General features: G+C 34.7%; 2 long non-coding RNA genes across 22 annotated transcripts in view; one reads left to right on the plus strand and one right to left on the minus strand.

Annotated features, from left to right (window-relative positions):
• Positions 1–17,210, minus strand: part of LOC144288544 (uncharacterized) — a 493,091-nt gene that overhangs the window by 282,997 nt on the left and 192,884 nt on the right. For 12 of the 21 annotated variants that reach the window (XR_013356452.1, XR_013356457.1, XR_013356456.1 and 9 more), the window contains one exon: positions 14,526–14,582. The exons of 2 other annotated variants lie outside the window; for them this stretch is intronic. This is a non-coding gene — a long non-coding RNA (uncharacterized LOC144288544). Of the gene's footprint in view, positions 1–5,570; positions 5,587–14,525; positions 14,583–17,210 lie in introns of all 21 variants that reach the window. 7 more of the 21 variants (XR_013356435.1, XR_013356434.1, XR_013356455.1 and 4 more) reach the window with 2 other exon arrangements.
• Positions 2,822–17,210, plus strand: part of LOC144288546 (uncharacterized) — a 34,899-nt gene continuing 20,510 nt past the window's right edge. Inside the window, exons 1-2 of the long non-coding RNA XR_013356482.1 lie at positions 2,822–2,952; positions 8,640–8,771. This is a non-coding gene — a long non-coding RNA (uncharacterized LOC144288546). The remainder of the gene's footprint in view (positions 2,953–8,639; positions 8,772–17,210) is intronic.

Here is a 17,210-nt window from a genome sequence, read left to right on the forward strand (position 1 = left end):
AGGATAGAGCTAAGCTCTTTTTAAAAGGTAGCCCTCTTGTACATATGGTTGGAGGGACAAGAACAACCAATTTTTTTAGTTCTCCAGCCAAACAGACTTAACCTGAGCCTCCATTAGTCTTGCATGTATGCTTTATTATTCAATTTTCCAAGAGCTCTGAACAAAACCATTTCCTTGTAATCTTTACTCTGACTTTTTAAGAAACATAGAAAGAGCTGTGATGTGTCAGAAGCTCTAAACCGTTTGACTGAATTTCCCAGGCTTTTTCTCTTTACCGGTTATACTCTAACATTAACAGCAGTATTGTAACTTCAACTAATACTATCTAATATAGACAAAAATATTATTTTAATCCATGAACTTCCTATAGTAATTTTCTCTTCCTTTGGGAGAAAACATAATTTTCATCAAAGGGAAAACCTCTATATGCTCCTTCTGTTTGCAGAGAGGAGTCAAAAAAAGAGAATGGTGAGATTCAGGGCTAAAAGGCCATTGTTTAATAAAGCATTTCACTAACTTTTTAGATATAAAAGAGAAGTCCAAAACTGATCTTGGAGACTAAGTCAGAGGACTTTGAGTTACTCTGATGATAATTAATGAGGCTAGAGGCAAAGCTAGCAAAAATGACTAAAACACTTCTTTTGAGAACAGAAATGCCTTGTATTCAGTTACAAGTCCCCCACCCTATGGTTTAAAAGTATTTTCATTGCTCCAAAACACCAAGGTTTACTCTATATAATCTGAAAACTTGATCTAGTGAGAATGTGAGAATGTGTGTATTTGATTTACGAAAAGGCATGGAGATCTTGCTGGGCATGTCATGAAACAGAAAAAGGAAAGCATATGTGAGATTTCAAAGTGATCCAGAAAGAGACCAATTCACCAGTAAAGAAGAGCTTGCAACCCAAGATGTCTAGGAAAAATGTTTACAGTACCTTGGGATTCGGCTACATTTCCTTTGGATTTTAGGGGCCAGGTTCCCCTGGCAATCATCTGAGTAAGCTCTTAAAGCTTAGTGTCTGTAGCATTACTGTTTCACTGGCTACAAATCTGAACTATACAAATACCTATGTACCCAATATCAGGATGACAAGAAGATATTTTACTTATATTCATCAAATCTGATTATGTTCTTAAAAGAAAATGCATTAATATTATGAATAAAAAATTAAGTCATGCTAAATTTATTTTTAAATTTGTCCCTCTAGCTTCTAATATCATTTTTTTTTCATATAGAGTTTTAGAAATCAGAAACAAATGATCAATGCCAAATTATATAATTTTAGTGATTATAATTATTTTAGACAAATTAAACATGCTCACTCTCAAGCTTTGTCTTAATTCAATTTATGAACCTTTAATTGAAAAATAAACTGAGGGATCTATATCAATAATCCCATACTCTAGTTTTATATTCCTTCTTTTCTTTTCAGAAATATTAACTCCCTATCATGTGTCTGGAACATTATAGAACAATGGAAAATAGATTCAGAATGGGGCATAACTGTATTTAATCAAGAGAAGGCTTACCTCCTCAGACCATTTAACCTAACTAACTCAAGCAAAGTGGACATCACATCCTCTACACATCAATCTTATGTTGTTTTCACTGCACTTACATTATCCTCTATTTCTATAAAAATCTCTCTCAAAAGAGTAGATCAAGTATCTGAAATTCTATCTTTTCCCTCCTTTGTTCAAAAATTATAATGAAGAACTCTAACTGGTGCATTTATATCTAGTCTTTTAGAATGAGTGCCCCTTTAATGGCATTGCCTTCATAGGGATGGGATGGAGTGTTCAAATTTGGTTCAAATCACTGAAGTATTTTAGTTTATTTCTTTCTAGTATCATTTCAAAACTGAACAGTGACAAGAGAATATTCACTCCACATTTCATAGGAAAGATATATATATATATATATATATATATATATATATATATATATATATATATATGGACTATATTCCTTCTAGACAAAGGACAAAAGCAAAACTCATTAATCCTGTTCTGTGGAACAGTTACTAGAAGTACTACAATGAATTGCCATAGTGGCAGAGAAATATTCAAGATTTTTTGAACATACTGATTCCAAGATATAGCCGAATCATCTCTAAAACATTATTTAGGATATTTTCAGAGAACTAGATGTGTTTTCTTGTTCATATTATTACCTGAGGCAAGTGCTTTCTTAGTGGTCAATCTGGAGAATATAGTTCTGCCATGTAAGTGGGATGATCATCTTCACAGGTCTCTAAAAAGCAACTTCTTACAAATCCCCAATCACATACATTTTATCTCCATAAGGAAATTACATATCCAGTACAAATGCCCTTTGCCTCTAGTCATTGTTAAAAGAAGTGACAAACCATTCTCCTTCTGATTTATATGGCCTGGGAGAAATCATAATTATGTTTCTTCTCTAGTTTAACTCATCAAGATTGATTTAAGTAAAAGTGTCTTTGCTGAAACTGATGGCTACAATGATCTCACTGAAAGAAAAAAATTACAGTAATAGTGATGATAATTTAAAAGAGAAATTTCTCTCTTAGATTTAGTGTTTTTAGCCTTTATAAACACACATTTTAAAATGACCATTGTGACAGACAAAATAATGGCCCACAAAGATGTCTACTTACTAATCCCTGGAACCTGTGGCTATGTGACCTGACATGGCAAAAGCAACTTTGCAAATGTAATTAAAGACCTTGATATGAGGGGGTTATCCTGGATTATCTCAATCACAAAGATTCTTATAAGAGGGAGGCAGAAGGATATGTCACAGAGGATGAGACAATAGAATCAGAGCTTAGAGTAATGTGAGTCCATGCCAACAAATGCAGGCAGCAAGGACACAGATTCTCCCTTAGAGCCTCTGGAAGAAACATAGTTCTGCCAATCCACTTCAGAATACTGACCTCCAGAAATATAAGACTATAAGTGGGTGCTCCTGTAAGCCATTAAATTTACAGTAATTTGTTACAGCAGCCAAAAGAAACTTATACAACCATATCCAACATTTTAAAATAAAAGAATGAATTCTGCTGTTACATTTCTAGGAAAATATTATAGTTTAATATTTGTGACAAAATACCTAGAGGTATCATCTAGATAAAGAAATTGGTTTTATCTAACTTAATTTAATAAATGCTCAAACCATCTGTGTCAATCATTTAATAAAAGTTCAATCTGTACCATAAATAAAAGTGCAATCCATTTTAAAGAAGAAATAGAAGACTAAGATATTTTCCAGCCTTTAAAAAGTAAACTTTCCAATGGCCTATTCCCCTCTCCCCCTCTAATAGTAATAAAAGTTTTTCCTTTAAAATTAGGATAAAATTTCTTGCTCCATTGGGGAAAAATAAAAGCATCTATATATTACCACTTACTTCTTTAGAATAAGTGTAAAAGCATTTCATGAGCAGAGTAAATGCATAAATATGTCTTGACAAAAGAAACCGAGATCGGTAGTCCTTCAAAGAAACCTGCATTCATTTTGGTGGCAGTAAAATATTGCGTACCCTCTCAAAAGCTGAGATCACAATGTCTGAAATATGTATGTGAAAGCCCTTTGAACATGCATCGCATGAAAGGGATCACAGACACAAGAACAGACAGCATTCAATTCTGAGCTTTGTCAATGAAAAAGAGATTTAAAAATTTTTAATGTATAGGGACATTTTTCAGAGCAGCAATGCAAAATGTTAGAATGCTGATGCATTTGAACAAAGATGAGATAATTCATTGTCATTGGTAAGTGAAATAAAAAGTACTGTATGAAGAGAAGCAAATGTGTTCCTCAAAGTGAGTAATAACTCTAAAACTGCATAGATAAATTAGTAATCATGACCAGAACTAACTGCAGGGACTGGATAGAAAACTGGTAATATTTTAAAGTCCTGCTGCCTTTTTCTGATTGGTGTTTTTCCCCCTATTTTAGGTACATAAATATACTCAAGTTTTATAATGTCACTGTCATTTCTTTTGTAGTAGACTTACTATTATCCTACAAAGAAATGCCCTTATGTTTCTGCAAGACAATAACCTCTCTTAACTAAAGGAAAAGTTGATCTTTAAAATCCTTTCTGGGATTGCTATTCTAAGGAACCAGTTAAGCAAAGAACATCTCAATTGAACTACATTGTCCTGGTGAAAAAAATACAGTTTGGGAGTGAGAGTTCAAAACAGGCTTAGCATGTTCTTTTTCAAGTACTTACCGTGGAAAATAATCCTTTCTTTGTCCCTAGTCCTTACTAGAAGTAAATATAGAGATAATATAAATAAATAGATAAGTATAGAGATAACAAAGACATTTAGGGACACCTGGGTGGCTCAAGTGGTTGAGCATCTGCCTTTGGCTCAGGGTGACCCCGTAGTCCCGGAATTGAGTCCCACATCGTGCTCCCTGTGGGGAGCCTGCTTCTCCCTCTGCCTATGTCTCTGCCTCTCTCTCTGGGTCTCTCGTGAATAAATAAATTTAAAAAAAATTTTAATGATATTTAGAATAAATGTGGTATTTACATGGAAACCAATTTCAGAGAGAAGGAGGAAAAAATCCGAAATCTTAAATCAGAATATTACCATTAGATCAACTGTTTGCAACCCTGACAAAATTATAAATCAATTACTTGGCATTCTCTCAATTTACCCCTGATGAGCATATGCATATAAAATACTGGAGAGTCAACCAAGCTACCAAAGATAATTGTTCACAAAGTATTTTTACTGCATTATTTCAACTGATTTTCATAACCACCTTCATAAACATATATTACTAAAACTAAATAAACTGAATAAGAACCCAAAAGACCTAATTCAAAGTCACATATCCAGTAACTGTAATGATCTAGAGGGAAATCCATCCATATATTTGGACTCCAGGACCAGTTTTCAAGTTTCAATTATTTATCCATTGTACTAGTAGGTTGTTTTAACATAACTTGTGCTGCCAAACTGAAATGCCAAAAATAACCACCTGATTCTAAATTACAGAATATTGTGAGGAAAATTAAACAAAAAGCATGAAAATGTATTAAATATTGCAGTGCTTAACAGAGTAGCCCAACTGTTAGATGGATTCAAGGTCATCAGAAGCAGAAAATTAGATTGAATAATAATGACAGGTTGCTTTTTCACAGGTGACCTGAGAACAATGCTATATTCTGATATCATAAATAGTTCTGCAGTATAATAGCCATAAGCCTCATCCATGACATTGATAATGACATTGGAAAGTGATAGACAAAAAAGTTTATTTTATGGAAGGACATATTCTATTAAGTTGGCTTTATGCTCTGTTATTAATATTTCATCAGAAGGTAGGATGGATCAATTGTGGAAAATTTTGCCGTGAGCCAATGCCAAACCCGCCAGGTAATGTTTAGTGATCAGGGAGCTACACAGAGGGAATAGAAACTATGACTGGGGTGGAAGCAGAACTAGAACCTTTAAAAATACAGTTCCTTAATCTATTTTGTCTCTATTCATTGTCAGGATCAATAAAAATGAATGTCACAATCAGTTTGACTCAACTAGTTTTAAAATAAACACTCAATTCTAAAAATACTTACAGAAGAAGTCTGCCAGCTATAAAGGAGAGAAAGAGAAAGGAATTAAAAGGATCATTTGATAGAAAAGCATTGCAATAATTATCACAATGCATATCATTATCTTTTTTCATTACTAATCACTGTTCATTTTGGCTGGTTCACTTAACTGGCTATTTTCAATCACTACATTTTTTCAAATTTAATTTAACTAAATGTAGTGATGTCAATTATAAGCAGTGAATCAGGGAGAAACTAATGATTATAGATAATGCAATTGTCCTGGTTAGTTGCTCTAGGAGAATGTGCTAAAGCTTTATGAAGAGGAAAGCACAAAGTCAAAAGGCAGTGAACATGAGTACAGTAATATCATGTCTTCTTTCAAGTCTCATGTTTTAACACTGATTAAGTACCCAGAATATACTAGGTGGTCGGACTTTCACCGTTTTTACCAGTAAGGGTATTAAATAAGGGCCATAAAGTTCTAAGTTACAGATAGCTATGATCCTCAGCTTTCGTTTCTAAAAGTAAAAGTAGTTATAAATGTCTGTTGGCTATGGTATTATGCTAATCATCATTAGCATTAGGGCATAGTTACCATTAACATAAGGGTATTACATTAGTTAAAATTCATGTAAGATAATACCAATTAATAAAGGAGTCTGGTATAGTATTAAGCTGAATTTTTCCAGTCAAAAAAAGAATTCAGGCACTAATCTTAGTCACCATAAGGATTTTCTATTCTTCTACTTCTGTAACTTGCATCAAATCTGAGTGCAATCATTGGATAAAAGGGGGAATCCCTGTTTCCTGGCATTCCCCTAACATTTTGCCAAAGCTAGAAATGAAATTGGCTAAGAGTCCTCTGAAAGTTAGGTTCATGCATATATGTTGGCCCCAGTAAAGGCCCCTTAGTTTAGGTCATTAATGTTATGTACTTTATATACACAGCTGCAGCTCTGATGATATATCAGCAGGGCATGCTCTCAGAATTGATTTTCTAGTAGAGGCAATAGATTTGTATTAACCCCGACTATTTTCTCTCCCAAGCAAGACAGCTGACCAGGGTTGGAAATGCAAATTGTGATTCATATCAAGCCAGCAAATATGTTTTGACTCAACTGCCAACTGAAATGTCTCAATATTCAAGCCCGGTTGGAAAACGCTCCGTAACTGATAATCATTGTCTATCAGAAGCTCAGGAGGGGACAGTAATTGCAAATGCACAGCACAACTTATTTATCATTCCTACCTAGAACCTAAATTGTTAAGCTAATCTTATTTTTATATTGTTTCAATCATTTGAACCTACTAGTAATTCATGAAATAACCAACTACTGACAAAATGGATCTCTGAAAACACTGAAAAACAAACCAGAGTATTTTTGAGATGTTGATTTAACATTCCCTCCCAACACAACCTCTAAGACCTCTTATAGATATAGAATCTTAATTTTTTTCTTAGAAATACCGGAGAACAGTTAAATTTGATCAAATTAAAAGAACAATCAAATTTAGTCCTAAACATAACAATACTAGCATCACTAAATAAATCTTTACATCTCTCTGTATGTGTGTTTCTTTGAAGTTCAAATTATCACAAGGAGCATACCTCACAAAGTATTATAATTCCATACTAGATAATGATTTAGAATTCTTAGGGGTAAAAAGCTATCAGTACTATTACTATGCCTTTGCCTTTAAAAAGTATACAACTTGAAATGGAGAAATATGTCTGCCATCTAAGGATAGTTTTCCAAATAAAAAATTATTTCTGTGCCAAAATATAGCTAACAAAAATAATTTTACATGCCTATTTTAATTTAAATTTGGGAAAGGGAATAGAAAATGGTGTTTCATTTAAAAATAAGTGAGACTATTGGGGATTTAAAGCTTTCTCTCCCTCCTTACTTTGTTGCAATCCATATAAGGAGTTGCTCTGTGTTTTATTTTTTTAATGATTCATTTTTTTCAGCCTCCACAGCCCCATAAAGTTGCTCAAGGCAAACAAGATGTTTGTATATCCAAACAAATCTCATTCTCAGATTTCACCTCAAGGCTATCATATTTAAAATCTGCAATAAGAAGACCTAAAGAATTTGCTAGTACCACAGTTCATTTACATGAATAATTACATCAAAAATAAAACCTAAAATTTTGTCTCATGTCTCCGAAGACAAGAAAGCAATAAAAGCACATTACTTAAGTAAAAAATATGCAAATAATGCTAATTGCATTAGGGTTCCTTTTTTCTTCATTTTCTATTTCTTAATGTGGCTATATTGTCCTTACAATGAAAATATTATGTCATTGTTTCTAAAAATGAGTCTTAAAAATCTGTTACTTGATATGGCTTTACTCTTTTTAAATCATGCTCTCAAGAAGATAAGCTAGCCCTAGCCTGTTACTCCCAAACTGAGGCATCTAAAACACTTTAAAAGAATTTGAAGGAGGAGGAGAACATGTCAAAACTCAGCTGATAAATCAGAAATGTCCATTAGAAGTGGCAAAATTAGTCCCTTCTTAAGGACCATTCATCTTACAATTTTTTACTAAATATATCTTATAATTTCATAACAAGAAAGTTACATCTTAAAGTTGAATCATGACAACTTTTTTCTTTGTGTCAATCCTATGATGAATTAACATAAAATGAATTTTCCAAGAATTTGTTTAGGTATATATTTTTTCAGCTCTCTGGTGGTATACACACATCCCAAGCAATATGGCAAACTTCCCAGTTTGGGTATTTTTGAAATTGGCTTCTGGAAATTGATGATTTCCTAAATGATGTCAGCTATGATGAGCTTTAATAAAAGGCCTGGGGACGCCTGGGTGGCTCAGTGGCTGAGCGTCTGTCTTTGGCTCACGTCATGATTCTAGGGTCCTGGGATCGAGTCCCACATCGGGCTCCCCCACAGGGAGCCTGCTTCTCCCTCGGCCTATGCTTCTGTGCCTCTCTCTGTGTCTTTCATGAATAAATAAATAAAATCTTTAAATAAAAAAAAAAAGGAAAAGAAAAAGAAAATAGAAGCCTGGAGTTTATTTCCAATATCAAATCAGTACAAATAACTGAATAACTCCTGTGATTAGATATTTCCCAGGTGCTGAGGACATAAAGAAGTATGAGACACAGATCCTGTTCCACTTGCTGTCCATTTGGGAGTTGTGTCAGTTAGGCTGTTTTCATTTGCGAGAATCAGAAAATTCAAAATGGCATAAAAGGTAAGATAATTTATTGATTAATATCAATCGAGAGTATACAGATAAACCAACTTGAATTTTGATCAACTATTTAGGTTGACTTAATTCTCATGCTGCCTTTTCTCACAGTGGTAAAATGGGTAAAACAGCACAAGAAAGAAGTCTTCTACATTTTAACTATTAAAGTCCTATTTGGAACAAACCAAAATAATCACCGTGGCTATTAGAATGCCATGTACTAATCTACCTAGGCTTTAGTTACAGTCTATCCTTGAACCAATCAACAAGGTTATATCGACTGGCAAATATGAATCAGAGTCAGCCACTGAGGCTGGACATGAGTTAATATCATCCATATCCCATGGATACCATACAAAGGCAGAAGGCTGAAATGTATACTAGGGAGGAAATTTCAAGTTTTATTAGAGTGGTCAATATGGTAATCATGAAAAGTAGTAACAAAAGAGGTCAATAGAGTAACGTCACAAAAATATTATGAGCAATTTTGTAGTGTAAGGTTTTACATATGTTTTGGGTTTATGAGTATTTGTTTAATTATCATGCACTGTATTGAATTTACAATTAATTGCTAAGGTAATAGTAAACAGGTGTTTTGTAATTCAGAAAGATAAAAGGATACCTGTGGGTTGTGGTTTTTCTGGAAAGGCACCTGGAAAAAAGGCCTCCAAGGGGTGAAGGGTGAAGATATTCTGGCTTGGGTAATTGAGAAATAAGGCATTGTGGTGGAAGAAAATGGCTCCAGCAAAGAGAAGTGTTAAACATAGAACATATTTTCTAGAATAGTCTAACCTTAAAAAACAAAATGCAGGACCTTGATCATGTCATATTTTTTAAAGTACCTATATACACTGACTGCTATTCTTAGAAGATGTTGCATTAACCATTAATTGAGACTTGTAGCTTTTGCTGCAACTTTAATTTCTTACCAAGAATGAATTAAATTTAAAAACTATACACAAACTACACATACACACACGCTTATCAAATTTTCTATTTTTACCATAGTTTAAAAAGAGATTTGGCAACATGGTCACATTGGCCATCCCATGTAACAATTTCAACCAGACAATGTAGAAAAATTACTGAATGTTATTTTATTTAAAATCTTCCACTCAAGAAAACCTGTGACTCTCTAGACCTATGCCTTCCATGAAGATTACACCACTTTTTATTTTTTCTGTTTTCCTAAAACAACTTGGCTACTAAAATTGTAAGATTGCTACCCAAAGTATTTTAAGTTGTAAAGTACACTCTAGGTAACATCATCTTAGAAAATGTTATCAAATTGAATGTATCTGTCTGAGTTTCTTTTTCCTATTTATTGTCATATAAAAAGGAAAAGCTAAAACCTAAAGCTGCTGATTTCCGACCTCATCAGGTTTTTGTGATATGTAGGGAGTTATGGTGTGATGTATTAAAAGAAGACAGAGGAGGAGGAGAAAGAATGGATGGGGAGGAGGAGAAAGAATGGATGGGGGAGGAGGAGGGGCATGAGGAGGAGCAGGAGGAAGAAGATGGTAACCATATTCGGGATGTAGAGAACACTCAACTCTTACATATCCCACTAACGAGCATGGATGGGAGTCTTTACTGCAGAAGCAGTTTTTCACTGGTTCGTAAAATAAAAGGAAAGAGACTGTAATTATTTAGGAAGGGACCAAAGCTTGAGCAAGTACTAAAGAAAGACAACAGAGTTACATCTGCAATTACCCATTAACCAAAGGAATCAAGTCCTACTGGTGTTCTTTCCATTCTAAGTGAAAATTTGAGAGGCACAGACTAACCATGATCATGCTTGAAGATAGTGAGCTAATTCATTCCTTTAAAATAATGGAACCCTTAGAGAATCACTGAACCAGTCTAACTAACAAATTGCTAAATCAATCTAGGAAATCTTATTCCAATTCTTCTTAGCTCTCAAAGAAAAAAAATAAGTCCTCTTTTCTTCTCTAATATTTTGGATCAAAGTAATATTTGGAACCCAGAAATGGACTCTCAACTCTATGGTTAACTAATCTTTGACAAAATAGGAAAGAATATCCAATGTCGCTTTAACAAATGGTGTTGGGAAAAGTAGGTATCAACATGTAAAAGAATGAAACTGGACCACTTTTTACATCATACAGAAAAATAAAGTAAAAATGGACTAAAGACTTAAATGTGAGATAGGAAACCATTAAATTCATAAAGGAGAACATAGGCAGTCACCTCTTTCACACAGCCATAGCAACTTCTTACTAGATATGTCTCCTGAGGCAAGGGGAACAAAAGCAAAAATAAACTATTAAGACGTCAATTATCTCATTTTAAACATCTTACAATACTTCAAATGTATTTTTGATATGCAAACATATAGTTATTAAAATAACACTACCAAATAAAATGTCCTCATAAATTTATTTTACATCACTGAAGTAGACAAAATTATACTTAGCAGTGTGCCTAGCTTCTGAGAGCTGACTGCTAAATTTTTTAAATTTTTGCATATTGGTAGACATCAGCAATGATGGAAGTATTTGTACCATAGAAACAGGCAAATCTACAAACCCAAGTTCCTCCTAGCCTAAGAGCCAGATGTTAAACATTTATCAGCACATCACTATAGTAACATTCATGAGGAATATAAAAAGAAAGCCAATAATTTCAATATTATATAATTGTTTATAAACCGCATATGCTAAACAGAGTAAAAAACAAAAACAAAACCCACCAGTTATTCTCAATATCTTCCCAAGGTCGCATCGTAAGACTGAATCCAATTATTTTCGTATTGTCTAAAGCTTCCTCCCCACACATATGCAATATGGAAAATAGTTAATAGTTAAAGCTAAAAAGTTTGATTCTCAGATTTATTTTTTCAGAAATTGGCTAATGGGATTATTCCAGAATTTGAACCCACGTTTACCTATAATTTTTAAATTGAGTCACATAGCTATCTATGAAATATGAGCTTGGAAAAGAACACTGACCTTTCTGCCAGCATGCAGAGAATAAGTAAATATATATTTACATATAATAAATAAAAATATACATATTTTTATTTTCTAAAACCATAAAATTCAAACTTGGCAGGTCTACAGATCTCAGTGAGTAAGGAAAATCAAGTCAATTCTTAGTAATACAGTTACGCATTTTTTAAAGAAACAAGGTTTTGAAACAAGAACATGATCATATAAAACTTTTCTGCTAAGTTTCAAGGGCAGTTGAGGAGATAAAGCTATTGCTGCTGAAGTAAACATTATATGTAACAACCCAATGTATTAAGAGCCAACTATCCATCTCACCGGGACTCAGGTCAAATAGAAGTGCAACAAATGAGAGAAACAGGGCTTCACTACTTTACTTCCATCCATTCTTCACAAACTCATACTAAAGGGTTCAGATCAAGCTACCAAGGTCAAGTCCAACAAAAATGCACCCGTTGTTATATTATCAGCTTTAGAAACTCTCTGGAAGATTAATTACCTCTAGAGCACACTAAATAAAAGTTAAATGCCTTGCTGCCCATGATTTCAAAGGTTCTTTTCCCTACATGAAGAACTTTAAAAACGGATTTTTAAAAAGCATGGTGATGCGTTTAAATAGCCACACCTACACTGCATTCCTGACACTGGATGAAAAGGTCACCTTAATAGATATTGGTGTTCAAGAATAACTTCTTGTGAGACATATTTGGCACCCATTATCTCATTCCTTGGTACATCTTGCTAACAAAGAAATGTCCAGGTCTTTATAGCACATCTTTATAAAGATCATATAAATATAGGAGGAACCCAATCTACTAATAAGCTCATGAAAGAGTCTTCTTCAGTCACTGTATTTTTGATCTCTAACATCTCTTTTTGGTTCTTTCTCAGGATTTCCATCCTTCTGCTTACATCACCCATCTGTTCTTGCTTGATGTCTACGTTATCTCTTAGGGTCCTTAGCATATTAATCCTAGTTGTTTTAAACCCCAATCTGATCATTCCAATATTCCGGCCATGTCTGGGTTTAGTGCTTGCTCTGTGTCATCAAATTGTGTTGTCTTGCCTTTTAGTATGCTTTGTAATTTCTTCTCAAGAGCTGTATATGATATCCTGGGTAAAAGTAATGATTGTAAATAGTCCTTTAGTAATGTGGTGGTAAGTTGTGGAAGAAGGGAAGCATCTACCAGTCCTATAATTAGGTCTCGGTCTTTTAGTGAGCTTTTGCTCCTGCAATGTAAACTTCATACATGCTTCTAAATCCCCCTTCCCCACCTTAGGTAGGACAGGATGGCTAAAGAAAGTTAAAGTTAGATATTTCTCTTCTTTCACTTGGAATCTAGAGCTAATTGGAATGGATTACTTCCTTCCTGTCAAGTAAGTTAGTCTTTGATAAAACCCCAGCACAATAGATGCTAAGTGATTAGTTTCTCCTGAGGGCAGGCCTTCTTAAGAACAGGAGTGCTCTAATGTATTTCAAAATGGTTCCTTTTCCTCTTCCTCTGCTAGAAAAATAAGGGAATTTTTCTCCAATATTTACTGTGAGAACCTGGTCAAGCTCCTAGAAGCAATACTCACAATGGCACAGAGGTCCCCCATGACAGAGTCCAACTAGAGTTTTTTTTTTTTTTATCACTTTCGTAATTTTTTTTTTTTAAATTTTATTTATTTATGATAGTCACACAGAGAGAGAGAGAGAGAGGCAGAGACACAGGCAGAGGGAGAAGCAGGCTCCACGCACCGGAAGCCCGATGTGGGATTCGATCCCGGGTCTCCAGGATCGCGCCCTGGGCCAAAGGCAGGCGCTAAACCGCTGCGCCACCCAGGGATCCCCCAACTAGAGTTTTTAACTCAGAATTGTCCACACTGAACCTCTAGCCATTTGTCAATTATAGTTCAGATTTCCTACCCTAAGCCTTCCTACTGGCTAGTCTCTGCTCTGGGAAGCCATCCATGATCTCTGTATCATCTGTACATCTCTCCAATCTTGGGAGCACAATTACCAGGAACTGTGATTTGCTGTGTTCTCCACTCTCTTAAAGATCTAAGAGGAGTTGCTGATTTTTCAGACCCTTCAGCTTTCTACTTCTTATTCAGACACAGTGGCAACCTCTAAGCTCCCTACGTGCAGAACAAGAGTAACCCAATCTGAAGATGTTTCAATCCTTGTATGCATAACTGCACTGTATATAAAACTGAAAAACTGGAATCAGTTTAGTTATCCATTAGAGGTGAGTGGTTAGAGAAATTGTGGTCCGTTCATAAAATAGAAGACTTTACATAAGTTAAAATGAATGAACAAGAGCTATATGTATAATCATGTGTTAGCCTCAAAAATATTTTGAACCTAGCATGCAATTTACATAACATTTAAAACTTATATAAATTATCACAAACTATTTTTAGATAATAGTTTGTGCAATAAATTTATTTTTGAAAAATAACCTTGCACGAGACGAATGAATACTGAATTCTTGGTAGTTTTTCCTTCTAGGAAGTGAGGGAATTAGGATCAGAAAGAATTTCCAGAAGACATTAACTACAACTATAATATTTTATTTGGTTTAATGATATAAAACAAATGTTACAACATTAAAATTTCTTAAGCCTGTGATAGTGAAAATATTCTATATTGTTGTTTCTCATGTGAAATACTTTACCTTAAAAATGAATAAAGCTGTGTTATTTTGGAGGCTAATTATTCACTATTTCTACATACTATCATTTAGTCTTTTGGCCAAAAGAGACAGTGTAGCTTTATGATTTAGAGTCTGTACTCCACACTTACCTTGATGAACACCGAGTAATACATGGAACCACGAATCACTATCTGGTACACCTGCAACTAGAACACCGTATATTAGTTACACCGAATTAAAAATTTTAAAAATGGGCAGAGGGAGGATAAAAGAGAATCCGTACTCCAAACTAAAAATGCCAGAGTTCAAATCCCAGTTCTATACCTAAACATTTTTGTCATTAAGCTAGCCAACTAACATATCTGAGTTTCAGTCCACATGTGATTCTAGGAAAATAATATACCTTACATTCTAGGGTTGTTATAAATGCTACATGAGGCAGTAAATGAAACTAGCCCTTCCTACTTGAAAAAAAGCATTTTAAAATGTTGACTGATAGTTGATATTAGGAGCAATTTAATGTATATTTCATATTTCCCTCTTTTACCTTTGGCCATAGCAATCTATCTTTATATAATCTCTCTAGGAAAAAGATTTCTTTAATCACAGGTAAGTATATGTTTCCTCACTTCTTTCAACACATTCTTCATATCAGCTGACCATTTATCTTGCTGTCCTCCAACCTGTTCAGTTTAATCTATGAGGTTGTGATCATTCAGCTTCCTCTACCTTTAAAATTGTTCTTTATCCATGGATTATCCAATTTTTGTTTTTGTTTTTTTTGCAGCCTATATCAAACTTTCCTAAATCTTACCACTCTACTTTGCTCCAACTAGCTTATCTGAACAAAAACATATTACTATTAATGACCAACAATAACTTCAGTGTTTCACATTTTATGGCACTCTACATTTTAAATTTACTTACACATTGTATCACTTATATGACATTCAGGTGAAGATGAGCCACTGTGTGGAACTAATTTTATATCTGCTGATTCTAAGTTTAATAATTTGTATCACCTCACATATTAGGTACTAAGATCTTTTCAAAAAGTCCAAATCTAATGGTATGCCTCACTACTGTTTTCTATAGTTTCCCTATATAAGGCTTTTTTTTAAAAAACTCAACTATAGCTTTGCCAAAAAAACTCAACTATAAGACATGTTAGTTGCATGAATAAATGGATCCATGATAATAAAAATGACCCATCAACTATCTTATAATGTCTTGCCTGAGCAATGCGTTCAGAGGCCTGCCTGTCCAGATACTTGCCCAAAAGTGGGTAAATATATAACAGAAATACTTCATTAAAAAAAAAGTGGAGAAAGTAAAGGTGAACAATTTGAAAGTATATCTATGCTCTATAATCCTTCTGACAAAGAAATGACCTCTCAAACAGAAAGCCCCATCTAAGTTGGTGGGAGGTTTATAAATAGAACATATACAGAAAGATTCTATACAGAAGACTGTGATTCTCCAAGGAAGACCTGTTCACACTTAAATCAACTTGTACTCCATAGGGTAAACGTTTCCTATCAGCCTGAAAAGGACTAAATCTCCTCCTACACAGTTTTCCTACTTGTTGGATTTATGTGACCAAAAGCCCTGACTGAGGAGCCCTACTGGCCTATGATCAATAAGTAGGGGTGATATAGGACAAGAGATGATGATGATAACGGATGAAATCCTATACAGAAGCTTTGGTTTTAAAGTCTGAATGTTGGGCCTCCTGGGTAGTGCAGTTGGCCTCTGACTCTTGGTTTCAGCTCAGGTCATGATCTTGTTTCAGGATTTCTTTTCCTTTAGTGCCTGTGGTTCTTGGTCACACCACTTTGAAGTATGAAGAAGTAGACCAGATGAAAAGTGCTGTGTGTGGCAAAGCAAAGCTTATTGAGTGATAGTACAAAGCACCTGAAGAAGAAGGGGACCTAAGAGGGTTGCTGTTGGAGTTTCTAAGCAAGGGTTTTGTTTTTTATTTATTCATGAGAGGCACACACAGAGAGAGGCAGAGACACAGGCAGAGGGAGAAGCAGGCTCCATGCAGGGAGCCCGATGTGGGACATGATCCTGGGTCTCCAGGATCATGCCCTGAGCTGAAGGCGGTGCTAAACCACTGAGCCACTGAGCCACCCAGGGATCCCCTAAGCAAGGGGTTTCAATGAGAATATTGGCAGGCCGTTTTAATCTGATTAACCTCCATGCACCTGTCACCCAGTCAGGTTTTTGTGCATGTGCTCATCTACCTATCAGGTAATTGTTCACTTGGGAAAGGGTAGAAGGCACCTTCCAGGGTAGTGTAGAATAACAGGATGGAGTCTTTTTCCTTTTAAGGGTAGTTTCCTCCTTGGACAAGAGGGCCTCTTGACCCTGCCTGCCTTTCTTCCAACTATCTTCCATTAATCTCAGGGTCTTGAGATCAAGACCCACCTCAGGCTCCATGTTCAGGGAAGAATCTGCTTAAGACTCACTCTCTCTCTCTCTCTCTCCCCCCCCCCTCCCCGCTCCTCCCCTTTTCCTCCTGCACTCAAATAAATAAATAAATGAATAAATAAATCTAAAAAAGACTGAATGTCATTTAAATGTTAATTCAACCAATTACATGCAAGTGAAGACAGTCATTAGAAATTCAGTAAGAGAACTAAAATTTCCATGTCAATAAAAACCTGCTTAATGTTGTGATTTTTCTAAATCAATGTCCCTGCTTCCTTATATTTCTGGTTAGTTAGCAAGTTACTCAAGAGTAACTCATATACTATATTTCTTTAACATCCCTGGTATTGCCAATGTAAAAGCAATTTAAAGTGTATAAATTTTTGAATCCTTATTTTTTA

Source organism: Canis aureus, chromosome 18 (assembly GCF_053574225.1).
Source record: "Canis aureus isolate CA01 chromosome 18, VMU_Caureus_v.1.0, whole genome shotgun sequence".
In the NCBI taxonomy this organism is placed as follows: domain Eukaryota; kingdom Metazoa; phylum Chordata; class Mammalia; order Carnivora; family Canidae; genus Canis; species Canis aureus.